This window comes from Capra hircus, chromosome 13 (assembly GCF_001704415.2).
Source record: "Capra hircus breed San Clemente chromosome 13, ASM170441v1, whole genome shotgun sequence".
Taxonomy (NCBI): Eukaryota; Metazoa; Chordata; class Mammalia; order Artiodactyla; family Bovidae; genus Capra; species Capra hircus.
The window spans coordinates 41,024,960-41,042,454 of record NC_030820.1 but is presented as its reverse complement, the minus strand read 5'-3'; positions in this window follow the sequence as shown (position 1 = coordinate 41,042,454).

The window sequence follows — 17,495 nt, the reverse complement described above, 5'->3', positions numbered from 1 at the left end:
AAAAGATTCCTCCCATGTGTCAAAGCAGACCACAGGGCTCAGTGCTCCCCACCCCAGGGGCTTCTTCTGGGCGGGCTGCTGGCTCTCACTTGAAACTTCCCTTCTAACAGATTCCAACATCTGCAAAGATCCTGCTTCTCAGAGGCCAATTTCTGATCCCACAGGAGGGAGGTTTTCAGGGTTATCAAGCTGATCCCATGCCCTGATGAGCGAGCTGATGGCTCTTTTCACCCCGAAAGTGCCCTGGTTTTATCCAGGAGAATCGAAACGCAGTGCCTTTGCACCTCACAGTCCATCCCAGCCACTCATCACTCATGCTCAAATGGTCCCCACCTGCCCGTCATTAAGGGGGCAAGGCCACACACCATCTAAGGTCCTCCAACACTGAGCTGCCCATGTGGGTGTTGCCCACCCCCTTCTCCCCTCCCCCTCACTCCCCCTCCATCCTCTATTCTGCTCTGGCATCAGGATCCCCCCTCACCTCCCCACACACATCTTGCCTCTTAAAGATTGGGTTCAAATTCACCAGTTATGTCATCAAAGAGAAAGTTGTAGGACCTCAATTTTCTAATCTGAGAAATGGGCCAAAGGAATTAATGTGTGACTCTCTGACGGTTTGTGGTGGGTAAGCCCTCCACCAACATGGGTTCATTTTCCTTGTCTGTTGAGGACGGTGAAAACTGGGCTCTTTACTTCTGGCCTCGTTTTTTCTTGGCATTGTCCCAAACCAGCATTCTGCGTAGACCATCTCACCAGATCTGCTTTCATCTCCAGGCCTTTCCTCTGCTGTCCGACTCTTTCATCTCCTCCTGGAAGAACACAAGCGATACTATTGATACCATTCAGACAAAGTAAGCCATTGGGACAGAGTAAACCATTCGGAATGTGGATTGTTGGGCTGTGCGTGCGTGCTAAGTCACTTCAGTTATGTCCGACTCTTTGTAACCCCATGGACTGTAGCCCTCCAGGCTCCTCGGTCCATGGGATTCTCCAGGCAAGAATACTGGAGTGGGTTGCTATGCCCTCCTCCAGGGGATATTCCCAACCCAGGGATCAAACCCGAGTCTCTTGCATTTCCTGCATTGACAGGTGGGTGTTCTATCACTAGCGCCACCTGGGAAGCCCTTATTAGGCTGAAGTGAAATTTAAATCAGGCCAGATACGGAATCTTGAGCAATGGGTAAGCTTCAGCAGAGCGTGGAAACCTCGGCCTCCAATGAGAGGGTGGGCCACTTGGGTCCCTCCCCATTCCACCCCAATCCTGGACACTGGACGGTCTCGCCTTCACCCACCCTCCTCTCCTCTGCCCCGCTCTCTCCTCCCTCTTCCCTGGCCTGCCTCGCTGTGCCTGGTGCTATGGAATGAGATCAGTTTGGAGTCTGGACATTCTGGGGCATCTGGAGCAAACCTTACCTGCCTGTGTCTCTCTTCTTGTGGCTGCCACCACCCAGCTACCACCCTCCTACCCAGGCTCCCCAGCCAGCCCCGTGGCTCTCACTCCATCTGCATCTGGCATTTCATTTACCCCCAGGAGATGGCTCGACTCATTAGGTGGAGTGGACCCCTTCCTTGAACTTGCCAACATGGAAGGCTGGCCATCTCCTCGAGAATAAGCCCGAAATCTTTCCTCCATGCGTGGATTGACTCCTGTCGATTTCCAGTTTCATGGCTGAAGAAACTTGGGACCAAAGGGGAAGTCTCAGTTCCAAGTTTAACTTACCAATAACGGAACACCAATAAACCCTTTGCTAATGGCTTTGGGTCACATTGTTAAGTCACATAAGACTTTTAAAAAATAATGATGAATATTAAGGAATATTCAAAACCCAATGAAATGTTAGAACCCTCAGAAAGTGGGCTATAATCATGTGGAATAAGCTGATATCTTCCTGGGACAGAAAAATAAAGAAGTTGAGAACATTCTCACTAAATGGCAGCAGTGAAACTGTCATAAAATTGGCTTCAAGGGAATAAAACTGAAAAGTCTAGGAGGAGAACTCATTCTGATTAGTCAGGGGACTGTTGCTGATGTTGTTGCTGCCTTTTAATCCCAATTATGAGCTACAGGCCACGATCACTGGAGTTCCCTAAGTGCCTTTCTCCACTTACGAGGGCAGTTATTTTGAGCATCCCTCTTTTGGAAATCTGGCACTCAGTGCTGCCGAGCTTGAAGCCCGGGTTCCATCCATCTGTGGTTTCCCAGAGGCTGGGCATCCAGCGACCACAGCTGGAAATCATTAGGCTCTCAAAAGAGCGCTGACCGTGAAATTGCTGGCCACCCTGATTGTTCTAACGCTGACTTTGTCAGTTGCATGAGAAAGAATATTATTCTTTGTGTGTCTTCTCAGGCTCCGATCCCTGTTCAGCTGAGACTGAATTCCCAAGTCGGCAGAAGAGGGGCCCATGCACATGGCAGAAGCCAGTCCCGTGAAGTGGGACAGTGACCCAGACTGGAGTCCCAGGGCTGCTGCTCATCTGTCCTGGACCCTGATACCCCCGCCTCTCTGCAGACGGAGCATCCATGCCTACAGGCAGGACCAAGGAGTCCTTTTACCTCACTGGATACAGGAAAAACAGAAAATGGATGAGATAGAAAGGATGAAGCTGGAGAAGGGGCAGAGCTGAAAATTAGGTTGATGTAGAAACACTCATGGGGTACAGTCAACTCTTTGCTAGGAATGAGCCAAAATGTGGTGGATTTGAATCCCCAGCAGCCCATGCAAAAACAGAAAGGTGATCTGCACCCAAAGGGACCAGCACCCAAAGAGACCCCTGAGGTCCCTTAACAGCTCCACTCTGGGACCAGCTTCCCTTCCCCAGGGTTTTTGCACCCTGTCCACCCAGGTCACAGCTTACGTGTAGATGGATCATGACCTGGAACTAGGCCTGCCACAGGCTCCTCTGGCTAGTGCCTTCCGCCCTGTAGATCTTATGTTTTAACCCAAAGTTCTATGAAAATGGTAATCTGTTCATGTCCTAGAGATTGTAGGTCTGCTGCCTGGGGCTCCAGGCTGAGGACGGATGGTATGAACCTATCAAACTTTGTCTCTGCCCTCAGGAGACTTGGAAGATCTGTGCGTGAAGTCAGGACAAAGTGGACTCAGCTTGGTAATGTTAACACGCTAGCTTAGGTTGGGTTCTAGGAGCCAGGTGGGCAGCTGGTTTGGGTGACCCCAGAAGGCATAAGAGTGACAGAAGTGAGTCAGGGAAGGAGGCCAATGATGCAGCGTTCCTGTATGCTAAGGTCAGTCGTTGCAAAGTACTGTAGCTGGGAAGGGAGGAAGGAGGGTTAAACAAGAGAAGATAACCCCCAGATGTCATTGCAAAGTACTGTAGCTGGGAAGGGAGGAAGGAGGGTTAAACAAGAGAGGATAACCCCCAGATACTCTTATCAGCTCTCCAGTCCTATGTTTAACCACCATGCCCATGGTAGAAAGAGAGGAGAAAAAGCAAAGGCAGTCTCATGTCGTGAGACAATTGAACAGGAAATGGGAAGATGAGGAGCTGGTTGTGGGGGGAAAGATCAAAGAGGGTGACTTCTCTCCAGTGTCCGGGAGACTCAGCTGGCTGCAGCGCATGTGGTCAGCGTCTACCCCTTAGACCCAACCATCACAGCCCCTCGACAAACCAATATTTAAATAAATTAGCTGTGATTCCGTGAGTTAAGACAATTCTTTTTTTCAATGCATCCTCATGTGGACTACTTCTTTTTTCTTATCATATTATTGGACAGGAAAATGGATTTTTCTTTGTACACATTTGGTGAGCATCTTGACAGTTTTCGTGTGAGTTGCGTTCATGCACATGATGTCCTTAAGCACACTGTATCTTTTGTTTCTGGTTCTCTGTCCACCAACATCTTTGTGTTTGATCCCAGACGCTCTTCTTGTGAGATGGAGTTGCCCCCTAGGGAAGGAACACTGCTGGCGGGGAAGGTAGACCAAACTTGGGGACTGGAGTTGAGAGCTTGGGCATAGCAGCTTGGCTCTAGTTTCTGGCCACATCTGCAGATTCCAGAACCTGGGCAATTAACTGACCTTTCAAAGTCTAGCTTCTCCGTCTATAATGTAGGATAAACATCCCTAGCCTTAGTTTAGGGTTACTTTCACAAGTAAGCCAAGAAAGTACTCGATTTGGTATCTGGTTCCTAACAAGTCTCAGTGAATCAGAGTAACATTCCCATGTATGTGGGAGGATTTTATAAACGTGATTAGTATCAGTCATTACCTTTGACCATGATTAATCTTGGCATTTTAAATTAGAGCTAAAAATGGACAAAGAATCAATCAACCATTATTATAGAGAAAGGAAGACAAACGGAAACTACAAACAAACAAGAGCGAAACAAGCACCTTCGGGTGGACTTTTCACGTCCGAGGAAAGAGCTTGGCGTGCGTGGTGTGATCACCCCACCCACTTAGCACCCAGGTTCCCTGAAGCCCTGTCCAGTGTCATCCTAGCCAAAACTTCTTTGGCTGTCTTCCTGATGACTCTTTCTCGTCCCCAAAGCACGCTCACTGTGAGCTGGGCAGGAGGAAAGTCTGGAGAAGCACACTTCAGCCCGCAGAGCTGAGTCTGTGGGTAAATGCTGCTGCTTCTCCTCCCCCAGGTGGGGTGACTTGGAGCATGGTCTACACCATTTCCCACAGGCCTCCCTCAGGACTGAGCCGCACGTTTCCAGCAGAGTCTTCTGACCATTGACACAACTTGTCCTGGCATCCTTCTGTGTTCGGCCTCGCCTGCCCATGCCTCCATCACACTGAGGGTCATGGGGGCACCTCCCACATTCCAAGCTTGCACCCAAATCCTTAACTGAGGGGCTTCCTTTCGGGGGGAAGCCAAACTAAGGAAGATATTTTGTTCCATGAAAATATTCAGGTGACCACTAAAGATCTGGATTAAGACTAAGAAATATTTCTTTTCTGCTCAAATAGGGAAAAAAAAACCCCCAAAACTAATTTAGGCTGTTTTTGTTTTGGATTGTTTTGTATAAAATTAAGATCACATGTTGTCCATGGCAGAGCAACTACACTCAAAATCCACATTCTGTAACATCCTACTTAGTTCTGTGACATTCGGGCAATCAGTGTGAGAGGGAACAAAGTGCTTGTCATCGAGTGATTCTTTTGGATTTTTAAAATCACCTCTGTGAAGGTATAATTTGCATACAATAAATGCATACATGCCAGTTATACAGTGTGATGAGTTTTGACAAGCACATACCTCTATGTGAACATGACCCTGATAAAACTGACATCCATCACCTCAAAGTCCTGATGTCATTTGCAGTAAACCTTCACCCCATCCCTATCCCAGAAGATCCCTAATCTGCTTTCTGTCTCTATAGGCCAGTTAACTTTGATTTAGGGACATGATTCAAGGCTGATTTCAGTCAAATAGATTACAACAGTGTTTAGGGGGAAATCATTTATTATGCTCTATCACTTTGCATCAAAATTATCTGTATCCATCACTTCTATGAATGATGAAGAAGAAAAAGGCAGAGTCAGAATTGATGGGTGTTCTCAGATCCAACAAGGTGAAAGATGAGAGGGAAGGGCAAATAAAAGGTGAAATCAATTTGAAATTTGGAATGACTCCTGCTGTGAAAGTTCTAGAAAAACAAATCTGAAACTCATTCATTAAATTAAAGAAAACACCTTCAATTGTAACTTGAACTTCGTTCGAATTGTTGGAACTTTCACAGTCATGTTGAATCAAGGCCAAACTTTCAACATCTTATCCGAGTTAAACCCCAGGAAGCAGAGTCGAGGAGGATGTCCATGAACTGGTCTCTGACTCAACAATTGCTCAAAAACATTTACAGGGTTTCCTCTTTGCTCTAAGAGCCATCCTACACCCTGAACAGACAGACAAGCACATTTTCATGTAGAAGAGAGCACAACCCAGTGTAGACAGATAAGCAAACCAATGCATAACTGAACATGGGGGGAAATTAGTACCAGACAGAGTCCGAAATAGAAGGCCAAGGTGGAGGTACCATTTTAGCAGACATCTCTGGGCAGGTCACCTTCAAGCTGATTTTGAATGACATAGAATGAGCTAAAATTAATTACAGCACAGATTATGGGGCCTATGACAAGTAGAGAGAACTATCACGCAAAGACATTGATGCTGAAACAAGCATGACACCTTCCAAAACTCAGTGTTGCCAGATCACAGAATCGGAGGTGGGGAGAGTGGTGTGAGATGAGGTGGGGGTGCAGAGAGGTACCAGTCCTGGGGGGAGAGGGGAGGGTTTACTTTATATTCTAATAGAAGCCATTGGTAGATTTTAAACCGATTTCTATTTACTCTGAAAGGCTACGGGGAGCTCAGATTTTGGAGTGGCAAGAGTCAGAAGCTGGAATCTGCTCAGTCACCCAAGTGAGACTTGAAGATGCCTATTGGATCTACGTCACAGAGGGAATGGCCAGCTTCACGCTATTTGGACACAAACAAAACAGAATTTTTTAAGATTTCTTTCGATGTGGACCATTTTTTAAAGTCTTTGTTGAATTTGTTACAATATTGTTCCTGTTTTATGGTTCGTTTGTTTGTTTGGCCAAGAGGCGTGTGGAATCTTAGCTCTCCAACCATGGATTGAATCTACATCTCCCATATTGGAAGGTGAAGTTTTAACCACTGGACTACTAGGGAAGCCCCTAAACAAGAATTTTTGTCATCCAGGATAATATTCACACCTTGGTATAAAGAGTATATGAGCTCTAGGAAGAGGTAATGTCAGGGATATAGGCTGGGGATTCATCAATAGTTACATGAGGTTTAAATCAATGGACTGGATAAGGTCAGCCAGGAAGACTGTTTGGAGGGACAAGAGAAAGGGCATTCTGCATTTACAGGCAAGGAGAGATGAAGGACAGCAAAGGAGAGTAAAAGAGTCTCCAGTGGGAATGGAGCAACTCAAGGAGATCATGACCCTTGGTAAACTATTTCAAGAAGTATTTATTTGGAAAAGAAAAATCCAGGAAGAATGTCCATGTTTACTAGTGACCACCATCAACTCGATAACAGAGTTTGAGTCAGACTGCTGTAGCATCAAGCAGCCTTAGCAGAACTGACCTTAGTGAATCTCCATGGCGCCATCTTGATCAACCTTGAAGAGCCTGTGATTCTACACCTACCTAGCACTTTCCTGGTTTCCTGCCTTGCACCACAGTACAGACATTTGCTTCAGCATTTGCTTAGTTTCCTCCTTTTCTCCACCCTTGTATCTCTGGAGAAGAGAGGAGATTTGATGCTTGATTAGCCAATCAAGCATGATCTCAAGGGCAGCCCTGGGTTTAGTTAGGCGTCCCCATACTTGCACTTGGAGAAAATATCCTGGGTCAGCCAATAGTCATTCCTGTCTCCTTGTCCATATCTGCTCTTCTGAAAACATTCTCTTATGCGGCCCAGAAACAGAAATATAGGAAGTCATAGGAGAGTATTTTTTGGAAAGTAATTCTGGTTCAGACTTGTAGCATCATTCCAAAACCCTGGCATTGTTTTCCTCTTACATTTGCATTTCACTTCTCTAGAGTTAAATCCTTCCAGCATTTTCTCAAAGTCTGCTTGGCTCAAAAGATAAATGCCAGGGAAGGACAGATTTTTTCCCCACCACTTTTTTTTTTTTAAGACAGGCCCTGCTGCTGCTGCTGCTGCTAAGTCACTTCAGTCGTGTCCGACTCTGTGCGACCCCATAGACGGCAGCCCACCAGGCTCCTCCGTCCCTGGGATTCTCCAGGCAAGAACACTGGAGTGGGTAAGACATGCCCTAGGCAGCCATTAACAAGATCATCAAATTCGACAAGAGTCTCTAGGTTAGAACCTATTCAATTTCCTCGTCCTTTATTATCTTTCGAGGGGAAATATGTTTTTTTTCAGCATCCAGAGTTGAACGTTTGCTTTATTGATGATCCATTAGCTGGTGACACAAGCCCTGTGATGTTATCTCAGAGGCATGTGAGCCTCTAGCATAACACTGAGTTTCTCCATCTATATTTGAGCAACTTGGAAACAATTTTGCCAATATGATTCAACTACCAAAAAATTAACAACAAAACATTCCCAGAGTGGCCTCTGCCCTGTGCTTGGCTTTGCCTTGCTTCAGGAATGTAGGAGTCGCTGGGCTCCTCTGGAAAGCCAGGAACCATCACATCACCTTGAGCCAGAGAAAGGCTGGGGAGAAGGACCCTCCTCTCTCACATGCTCACTCTTCCTCTCCCCCTGCAGACAGCCGCCAAGGGCTGAGCTTGGCTCCTCTTCATTCTGTTTCCTAAACGGAGTGCTACTTGCTGTCAGCAGCCATGGATCCAAGGGAAGATTAGAGGACAAGGCTTCTTTGCCCTGCCTTGTTTCACAAAGATCATTGCAGCCTCTGCCTCATGACACCCAGGGGCCCTTCTCAGTTTTCACCCTCATGGTTCCCTGCAGCACTCGGTGTTCTCCCTCAGGGCCTCTGGCCCCTCTCACTCTCCTGCCAGGACCCCTCCTCTGCCAGTCTGTCCAAGGTCGGTCCCCAAGGTCGTGCCCCCAAGGTCGTGCCCGAGGGGCCGCATCTTCTTGCACACAAACCCTCAAGGGGATATCTCCGCCCTGCGGCTCCCCCATCTGCCCTGAAGTACTTGTCTCTCTCCAAGTTCAAATTCTATCAGCTGGATTCACCAGTCAGTTAGTCCTTCACTTGCTCTTGCATTTCATTAACAGATGAAGATGCCCAATGCTGGGGCAGCAGGACACCTTGGGGGTGGGTGGAGAAGTCAGCCAATGGCTCATCTCAGCTGCTAAGTTGCTATTATGACAGGCAGACTCAGCTCAAAAATGATCATGGCTGAACTCAACATCTCTGGCTTTGGAACTGCCTGCTTCCCCTGAAGGGTCCCCAGGACTCCAGGCCTGAATCCCATGAACCATCGAAAGTCCTGGTTATTCTGTTATCTCTAGGATCAGCCACTTTTCTCCACCCTTGTTTCTGTTGGGTTAGGTTGCTCCCAGGTCTTGCCTGAAATTGGTGACCACGTCCCCTTTTGTTCCTCACTGTGACTTTCGATCTCTTCCACCTGGCCTGTTTCTATCTCTTCCACCTGCCTGTAGCTCCCAGGATCTGTCGCTGCCCGCCTCCTGGCCCCCACCCTCATGTCCCCCATCAGATCCCAAGGTGGCCGCACTGCCTGGCTCCACTGGCACCTTGACACACACAGGCCCCTCCCCTGGTGAGCTCTGTCCCACTCCATCCTTGCTGACTCCTGCCTGTCCCTCAGGTCCTAAGTTCGTACCATTCTCTCTACAAAGTCTCCAATTCCCAAAGGCTGAGTTGAGGGCATCCTTCAGTTTGCCTCACCCCAAACTTGCCTAATGTTGCATGGAGTGATGCTGCTGCCTGCCACCCAACCACACGGGACGATGTCTTAATCCCATTGTCACATGTGCCAGAAACATAGGATATGCTCAGTAAACATTTTCTGAGTTAATTAGTGAGGCAATTTTTTTAAGGGAATACCTTGCTGGGTATGAAGGCACAGGGGAGGGTATGGATTGGAAAGTGAGGGGAGACTTTGGAGGAATAAAAATGTCCCCAGTGACCTCTGAGAAGTGAGCTAGATAACCAAGACTTCTTCATCTATACCCCATCCAGTAAAGATCAGATCATCCTTAGGGTCATTTGGAAAATTCCTGAATTTTAAGTACAATGATCTTAAACAGGGGCTTCCCTGATAGCTCATGTGGTAAAGAATCTACCTGCAATGCAGGAGACCTGGGTTGGATCCCTGGGTTGGGAAGGTCCCCTGGAGAAGGGAAAGGCTACCCACTCTAGTATTCTGGCCTGGAGAATTCCATGGACTGTATAATCCATGGGGTTGCAAAGAGTCGGACATGACAGAGCGACTTTCAGAGTGGTCAGAGAAAGCTGTAGACACCTGTCCTGTTGATTAACTGACATTCACAAAGTGGGCATCTAAACATTATTTGCTAGTAATCAATTGAGCTCTTAAAATATACCTGCTGGTAGAAACACTCAGCTTTTCTAGGAATTTGGTGTCAGAGTAGATTGAACTGCGGAGAAGGCAATGGCACCCCACTCCAGTCTCTTGCCTGGAAAATCCCACAGATGGAGGAGCCTGGTAGGCTGCAGTCCATGGGGTCGCTAAGAGTCAGATACAACTGAGTGACTTCACTTTCACTTTTCACTTTCATGCATTGGAGAAGGAAATGGCAACCCACTCCAGTGTTCTTGCCTGGAGAATCCCAGGGACTGTGGAGCCTGGTGGGCTGCCCTCTATGGGGTCGCACAGAGTCGGACATAACTGAAGCGACTTAGCAGCAGCAGCAGCAGATTGAACTGAATCAGCTGCCCGGAACTGGAAAAATACCTGGAACAATCTTCATCTACAATAATGAGAATTTAGGAAGAATTAGTGTATTATAAATAAATATATTTTGTAAAGTAGCTATAATGTGCCTTTAAAATATGTACAACTATTTTTAGCTATTTTTTTAGTGGTTTTATTTTTTAACTTTTTATTTTGTATAGGAGTATAGTCAATTAACAACGTTTAACTAGTTAACATAGTTTCAGGTAGATAGCAAAGGGACTTGGCGATACAAGTGCACGTATCCATTCTTCCCCAAACTCCACTCCCATCTGGGCTGCCCCATAACATTAGCTGAATTCCCTGTGCTATACAGTGGGTCCATGCGGTTATCCATTTTAAATAGAGCTGTGCATTCATGTTGATCCCAAGCTCCCAATCTATCCCCGCCCAACCTTTGCCCTTTGTAACCAGAAGTTCATCTCCAAGTCTGTGAGTCCATTTCTGTTTTATAAATAAGTGACAAGAGCCCTTTTAACCCTCTCCTTCATTCAGCTGTCAGACATTCCCTTGACCTCACCCCATTCCAGTTCTCAAAATTTGATGGTTGCCTTTGATAGGGTGTTGATCCTAGGTCTTTGTGAAAACGTTCCCAGAATGTTGGGTAAGTCTTTGCTCTTCCAAGGATCTGGGTTCCCAGCCGAACACAGACGGCCTAAAACTCTCTCCCTGTGGGGATGTGGGCTTTCACACACAGTTATGGGATGAATCCTTGGGTTCTGGTGACAGGGACATCAGGGAGCTGACGGCCCTTCGGGAACCCTTAGGTGGTTATTGTGGGGTGTGCGAGCCGGGATGCTTTGACCTCAACCCTTCATTGTGTCATTAGAGAAACATGGACTCAGAGAGGATGATTGACGCTCCAGATCCTCAGACAGTTGGAGCAGAGCCAGAGGCAGGGCTCAGGAAACCACTCTGCCCACTCAGGGCTCTCACCCCCACGACTTGGCCTGCTGACCTGCCTTTCTATTCTATGCCAATGAAGATACCTTCACCTCGACAGTCTGTTAGGTTAGCACCTCTCACAGTTATTGGCGGAATATTTTTAACTTTTCTCTGCTGGATCACTCCTGCCATCGTGTAAACATCCAGTCATTTCTCCCATCTGAGAACCTCTGTCCTAACCCATATTCCCCTCCAGGCACCCCCTGATTTCTTCAGTTTCCTCATTTCCTCCTCCCATTTTCTCTGGAGAAGGCTCGAAGCAGGGGTCGTGAGTCAAGCTCAGGTGCACCTGCCGCTCAATCATTCCGCACCTCTCGATTTTACACACTGTCAGGTATGGGTCACAATGCAGCGTCCACACCGCTGAGTCCTGGCCAGGGCCGTCCTCCCCTGTGGACCCATCGGCATTCCCTCATCATCCCTACGCCTTAAACACTCCCCACACTTGGCTGCCGGCCTCTTGATTCCTTGTCTCAGTTTGGGTTACCAGTCCCCCTTCTGTGCATAATCAGCTTCTCTTTTCTCACCTCACTCACTTTCCAGGTGATCTCGCCCAGTCTGATGACTTGGGAAACCACCGGCATACCAGCGATGCCCCCCGATTATGATTCCAGCCTGTGTGTCTCCCTTGAGCTCCAGACTCTTGTGTCTAACTACCCAGAGACCCTCTTGCATGTTACTGGGCATCTGAACTCAACTTCTCCAAAACAGAACCACTTGGCTCCCCTCCCCGCTTTATCTCCTTTTTCTTTGTTGTCCCCATCTTGTTCTTTTGGTGGCTGACCTCGAAGTCTCAGAGGCATCCTTCCTCTTCTTTCCTCATACCCCCAGTAGCAAAAGTTGTTGGCTCAATCTTCAAAATATACCAGAATCGAACCCCAGTTGCCACTGGCCAGCCCCCGGTCACCTCCTGCCTGTACCCGCTTCGCCGCACACTCTATCCATACTCCACACAGTAGCTAGAGGGACCTCAGGGGGCTTCTGTGCTCTGATTCCCCTGAGGCAGCCATTTCACTCAGAACTGATGCCAGAGTGCCCTGGGAGACCAGGGTCCCATCCTCAGAGCTCGCTTCCTGACCACTGTGCTCCAGCCTCACCAGCCATGTTCCCCATCAAGGGCCCGAGCACCGCAGCCCCTTGACTGAGGCCGCACTTGCCCAGATGTTGCTAGAAGTCAAGTCTCTGCCCCCTCAGGTCCTGGAGGAAACCTCATCTTCTTAGTGAGGCTTTTCCCAACAGCTTTATTTGAAATGATGACTGCCACCTCCACCCCATCAGCCCTCCACATCACTCTGCTTTGTGTAAGGAAGCACAAAATCAGAGAGTGGTCCTAATCCCTGCTCTGCTCTTAACTGAACCTACCAGCAATGCAGGTGGGTTGGGGGTGGGGGTGCCACATGACCCCTCTGGTGTCTCAGCAGCTTTTGTCCTAAATGGAGAGGTTAGGACTAAATGACCAAGGAATCAAAGTCCCCTTTCACCTCTGAGAGGTGAAAGTCTACCAGAAATTTCCATTTTCAAAACCACTCCATTCTGTTTCTTAAAAACTTATTCATACATCAACCCAGCAATTTTGCTGTTAGGCATTTACCCAAGAAAAATGAAAGCATATATCCACGAGAAGCTTTGTACAAGAATGTTAATAGCAACCTTGTTCATAATAGCCCCAAAGTACAAGCCGCTCAAATGTCCGTCAACAGGATGTATTCATGGACTTCTACTTGACAGTCGAAAGAAACAAACTGCTGACCCACACACAACTGTGGATAAATATGACTGACACACTGAATTAAAGAATCCCGACATGCATAGCATGTTTCCATTTGTATGATGCTGTAGGCCTGGCAGAGTTGATGCACTGAAGTCAGGTGGTGGTTATCTTCGGTTGGGTCAGGGGTGCTCAGCTGGGAAGGAGCATCAGCTTGTGTGTGGGTTGTGAGGGTCTTCGACCTTGTGCCGAGTCCTGAGGGCACACAGGTGCAACAAACCACGAAGCTTATCAAACCTACGCTAAAGAACTGCCTGTGTTTTTGTATGTCAATTACATTCCCCCTGAGATGTTTTTTAGAACCTTATACCATTTCTAAGTAATGAGCCTAAATTCAGGATCACAGAGTGTGTTAGACATATGGGGGCAAGCCTCCTTCCCCTGTTAAGCACGTACATGGGGTCGTGGGTGCTCCAAGCCTGGAAGCAGAGCTGGGTGGCCCCAGAGCCTTGGGCCAGGTTCTGGTTCCGGGCCCAGGCCTGGGTCTTCCGGCATGCTTGAGGTCAGACTACTTCCAGGGTCAGAACCATTTCATTCTGCTGAGAACACGTCGGAAGGAGGTAAACATCATGGCAGGGCGGCGGAACGGACGGGCTGCTTCTCTGAGATGCTTTAGAAACCCAAGGTGAGTGCTGTGGACTGTTTTCAGAGAAAAGACCAAATGCCGCTTCAGAATGGATGAAGCAGTTCAGTCGTTCCAAAGTCCAGTCTCAGCTGTTGGCGCTCCCAAGTCCCAAAGCTGCCAATGTGCTTTATCTCAATTTTACAAGTGCTAAGTGCTGGGGTTTAAAGCCAAGAACAATCTTTTTTGAGGATGAGAAACACATGTTTCCCAATATCAGGACCAAAGCTTGTGACCTTCAGGGAGAAGTCTGCACAGCTGCACGATTATCTGGGTAATTCCCTGCTGGGACAGAGATGTGGAGACCGGAGGTATAAATCCTAAACAAATACATACCAATCTGGGTAATTCAAGTAGCACCGAAAAATCCATGGTTTGTCTGAATTTTTCCTCCTGGGAAGTGAGCAGTCTACCTGGAAACAAGCTGCTGTTTCCATCGACTTTTGGTCAAGGGAAATGATTGGGACGCCAGCACCTACAGAGGGAGGGGGTCCTTTACTCACTGGGCAGCATATAAAAGAATGGTGCTGGGGGTTCAGAACGTGAGCTGGTTCTCCCACCCGGGCTGTCAGACCCAGTGCTGGTTCCAGTCTCTTACGTCAATAGAAGTTATTAGCACAGAGTCTTAAAACTCACCTCACAGGCTTTGTCATATGGCTTATGTTCATTTTAGGGTTTGTTATACAGCTTGTGTTTGTTTTATGGGGTTTTTTTTTCCTAATTTTAAAACTGATTCATACTCAGTATATTAAAGTTGCAATGGCAACCCACTCCAATATTCCTGCTGGGACAATCCCAGGGACAGAGGAGCCTGGTGGGCTACAGTCCATAGGATCACCAAGAGTCAGACACTGACTGAGAAATACAACAACTCAGATTAAAATGAGAATCGCTCAAAATCCTATCACTCAGAGATGAGTTATGTTAACATATCAATGCATGTCTCTGATATACATGTAAATGTGTAACACTGCAAAAATGTCTCCACATTGCTCTACTATTCTGTGGTTTAGTTTTTCTCTGTGAATATATCATGAGCATTTTCATGCCAATAAATGTTCTCCTAAAAGTGATTTTTCTATAGGCAGCACGGTAGTCCTTAACAACGGATCACAAGTTATGTAATTAAACACCTACTATTAAACCATAGTCCCAGAATGAATGGGAATGGCTACCCATTATAGGATTCTTGCCTGGAGAATCCCACGGACAGAGGAACCTGGCGGGCTACTGTCCACAGAGTCACAAAGAGTCGGACACGACGGAGCGACACTTTCACTTTCCAGGATGAATTCATACAAAAAAGGAGATCTGTTATTATGAAATGAGTTTTTAAAAATCACTGGCTTAAAAATGAGGGTAAAGTGAAAATTCTAACATTTGACCAATTATGATCAAGAACATCCGGGTAAAGATGGAGGTTAAGACCAGATGTCAAAAACCTTTCCAGCTCTAAAACATGACGCTATCCTCATCATCATCAAATGGCTGAGAACCATCACTTAGCACTCACCCCTTCCACCGTGTGAAGATGCACTGAAATGATGGCCATCTCTGAACCAGGAGGCTGGCTCCCACTAGCCACCAAACCTACCATCGCTTGATCTTGGATTTCAAAGCCCTCTGTGAAGAATAAATTTCTAGGGGGCTTCCTTGGTGGCTCAGTGGTAAAAAAAAAAAAAGAAAAAAAAAAAAGTCCTCCTGACGATGCAGGAGGCATGGGTTCGATCCCTGACCGAGACGAAGCCCACGTGCTGAGGAGCAGTTAAGCCCATGCACTGCAGCTGCTGAGCCTGTGCTCCAGAGGCCGGGAGCCGCAACTACTGAGAGCTTGCCCCACAACTACTGGAGCCCAAGCGCTGTACAGCCCCTGCTCTGCAACAAGGGAAGAAACCTGAGAAGCAACGAGAAGCCTGCCCACTGCAGCTAAGGAGTAGCCCCAGCTTGTCGCAAGTAGAAAGAAGCTTGAGCACCAACAAAGACTCGGCACAACCAAAAATAAATAAATAAAATAATTTTTTTAAAGAAGGAATTTCTATTGTCTGTAAGCCCCACCCCTAGTCTGTGGTGTTTTTGTTATAGAAGCTCTAATGACTGAGATGTGAGAACAGCTAGTAGACGAAATTCATGCCTCAATCTACAGAATGGCGAGAGTAACATGGAAACTTGTAATGCCATATGTAAAATAGATAGCCAATGGGAGTTGGCTGTATGACTCAGGAAACTCAAACAGGGGCTGTGTGACAATCTAGAGGGATGGGATGGGGAGGGAGATGGGAGGGAGGTTCGGGATGGAGGCGACATGGGTGTACCCATGGCTGATTCTTGTTGATGTTTGACAGAAAACAACACAATTCTGTAAAGCAATTATCCTTCAATTAAAAAATAAATAAATCAGAAAAACAGAAAGTGCAGACAACAGTGCCTCCTCTATGACAGATTTTTCGATGGCTCTTATCCTGGGTATTCCTCCTTCTCAACTTGAAGACTTCCAATTTCATCAAATCTGCCACTAGTAGGAGGCATAAGTCCTCTGAGCTTCATTGGTTTGTTTCTGAACCTGGGATGAAATCTCAGCTACAATGAAAGGTTGTAAAAGCACCTAAAACACACCTGATAGGTATCTTTTGGCTCATTGTACTCATGTTGCTGTTGTTATTGATGGTTGCTAAGTCCTGCCTGACTCTTTGCGATCCCATGGACTGCAGTACACCAGACTTCCCTGTCCTTCACTAGCAACCAGAGTTTGCTCAAACTCATGTCCATTGAGTCGATGATGCCATCCAACATCTCATCCTCTGCTGCCCCCTTCTCCCCCTGCCTTCAATCTTTCCAAGCATCAGGGTCTTTTCCAATGAACTGTCACATCAGGTGGCCAAAGTACTGGAGCTTCAGCTTCAGCATTAATCCTTCCAATGAATATTCAGGACTGATTTCCTTTAGGGTGAACTGGTTTGATCTCCTTGCTTTCCAAAGGACTCTCAAGAGTCTTCTCCAGCACCACAGTTCAAAAGCATCACTTCTTTGGTGCTCAGCCTTCCCTGTTCAGACCCTGGGTTGCCAGGCCTGGGCACCGAGCCCCCTCTGGATTTTGTCCTTCTCTCCTCAACACCCACCCTTCTTCAGTCATCAACAAAGCTGGAGTTTCTAACATGCAGACCCTCTAGCAGGGGCAGTGCCAAGTGAGGCACTGCCTCCCCCATCACCAGCCTCCTCCCTAAGCTGCTCCCAACAAATTCACCATTCACACAGCATCTGCCTTGCACATTGGCAACTTCGAGACTCATGTTGTTAGGCTGCATTTTAACTTTCCGTATGGGAATGACTTGTTTTCCCTGGAGATTGTGAGCTACTTGGAGCCTAGAAAGAGTGTATAATCCTTCTGTTTATATTACACAGGATTCTTGTGGTTTCTCAATAAACACTTATTAATAACTGCAGATTTAATGAACAAGTCACTGTGATTTTCTGTATGTGTCTGAGTAGAGAGATTTCCCTGCTCTGTGGGATGAGAGCATCCTCTGGTGTCTGGAGGTTTTCATTAGTCAAGGATCTTTCAAGTGACAGGGACCCAAATCGAAAGCCACTCCACTCTCCAGAGCCATGTACCACCGGAAACATCTAATCCTTGGCATGGTAGATTGTTCTAACTATGCTCCCCTATGCATCAATGGCTACTGCCATCCACCCCGACCCTGACTCTGCACTTGGCCATGTATCTTGCTTCAGACAATTGTACATCCGCAAATACGATGCAAGCAATTTGTTAAGCTCTGCACTTTTGAGC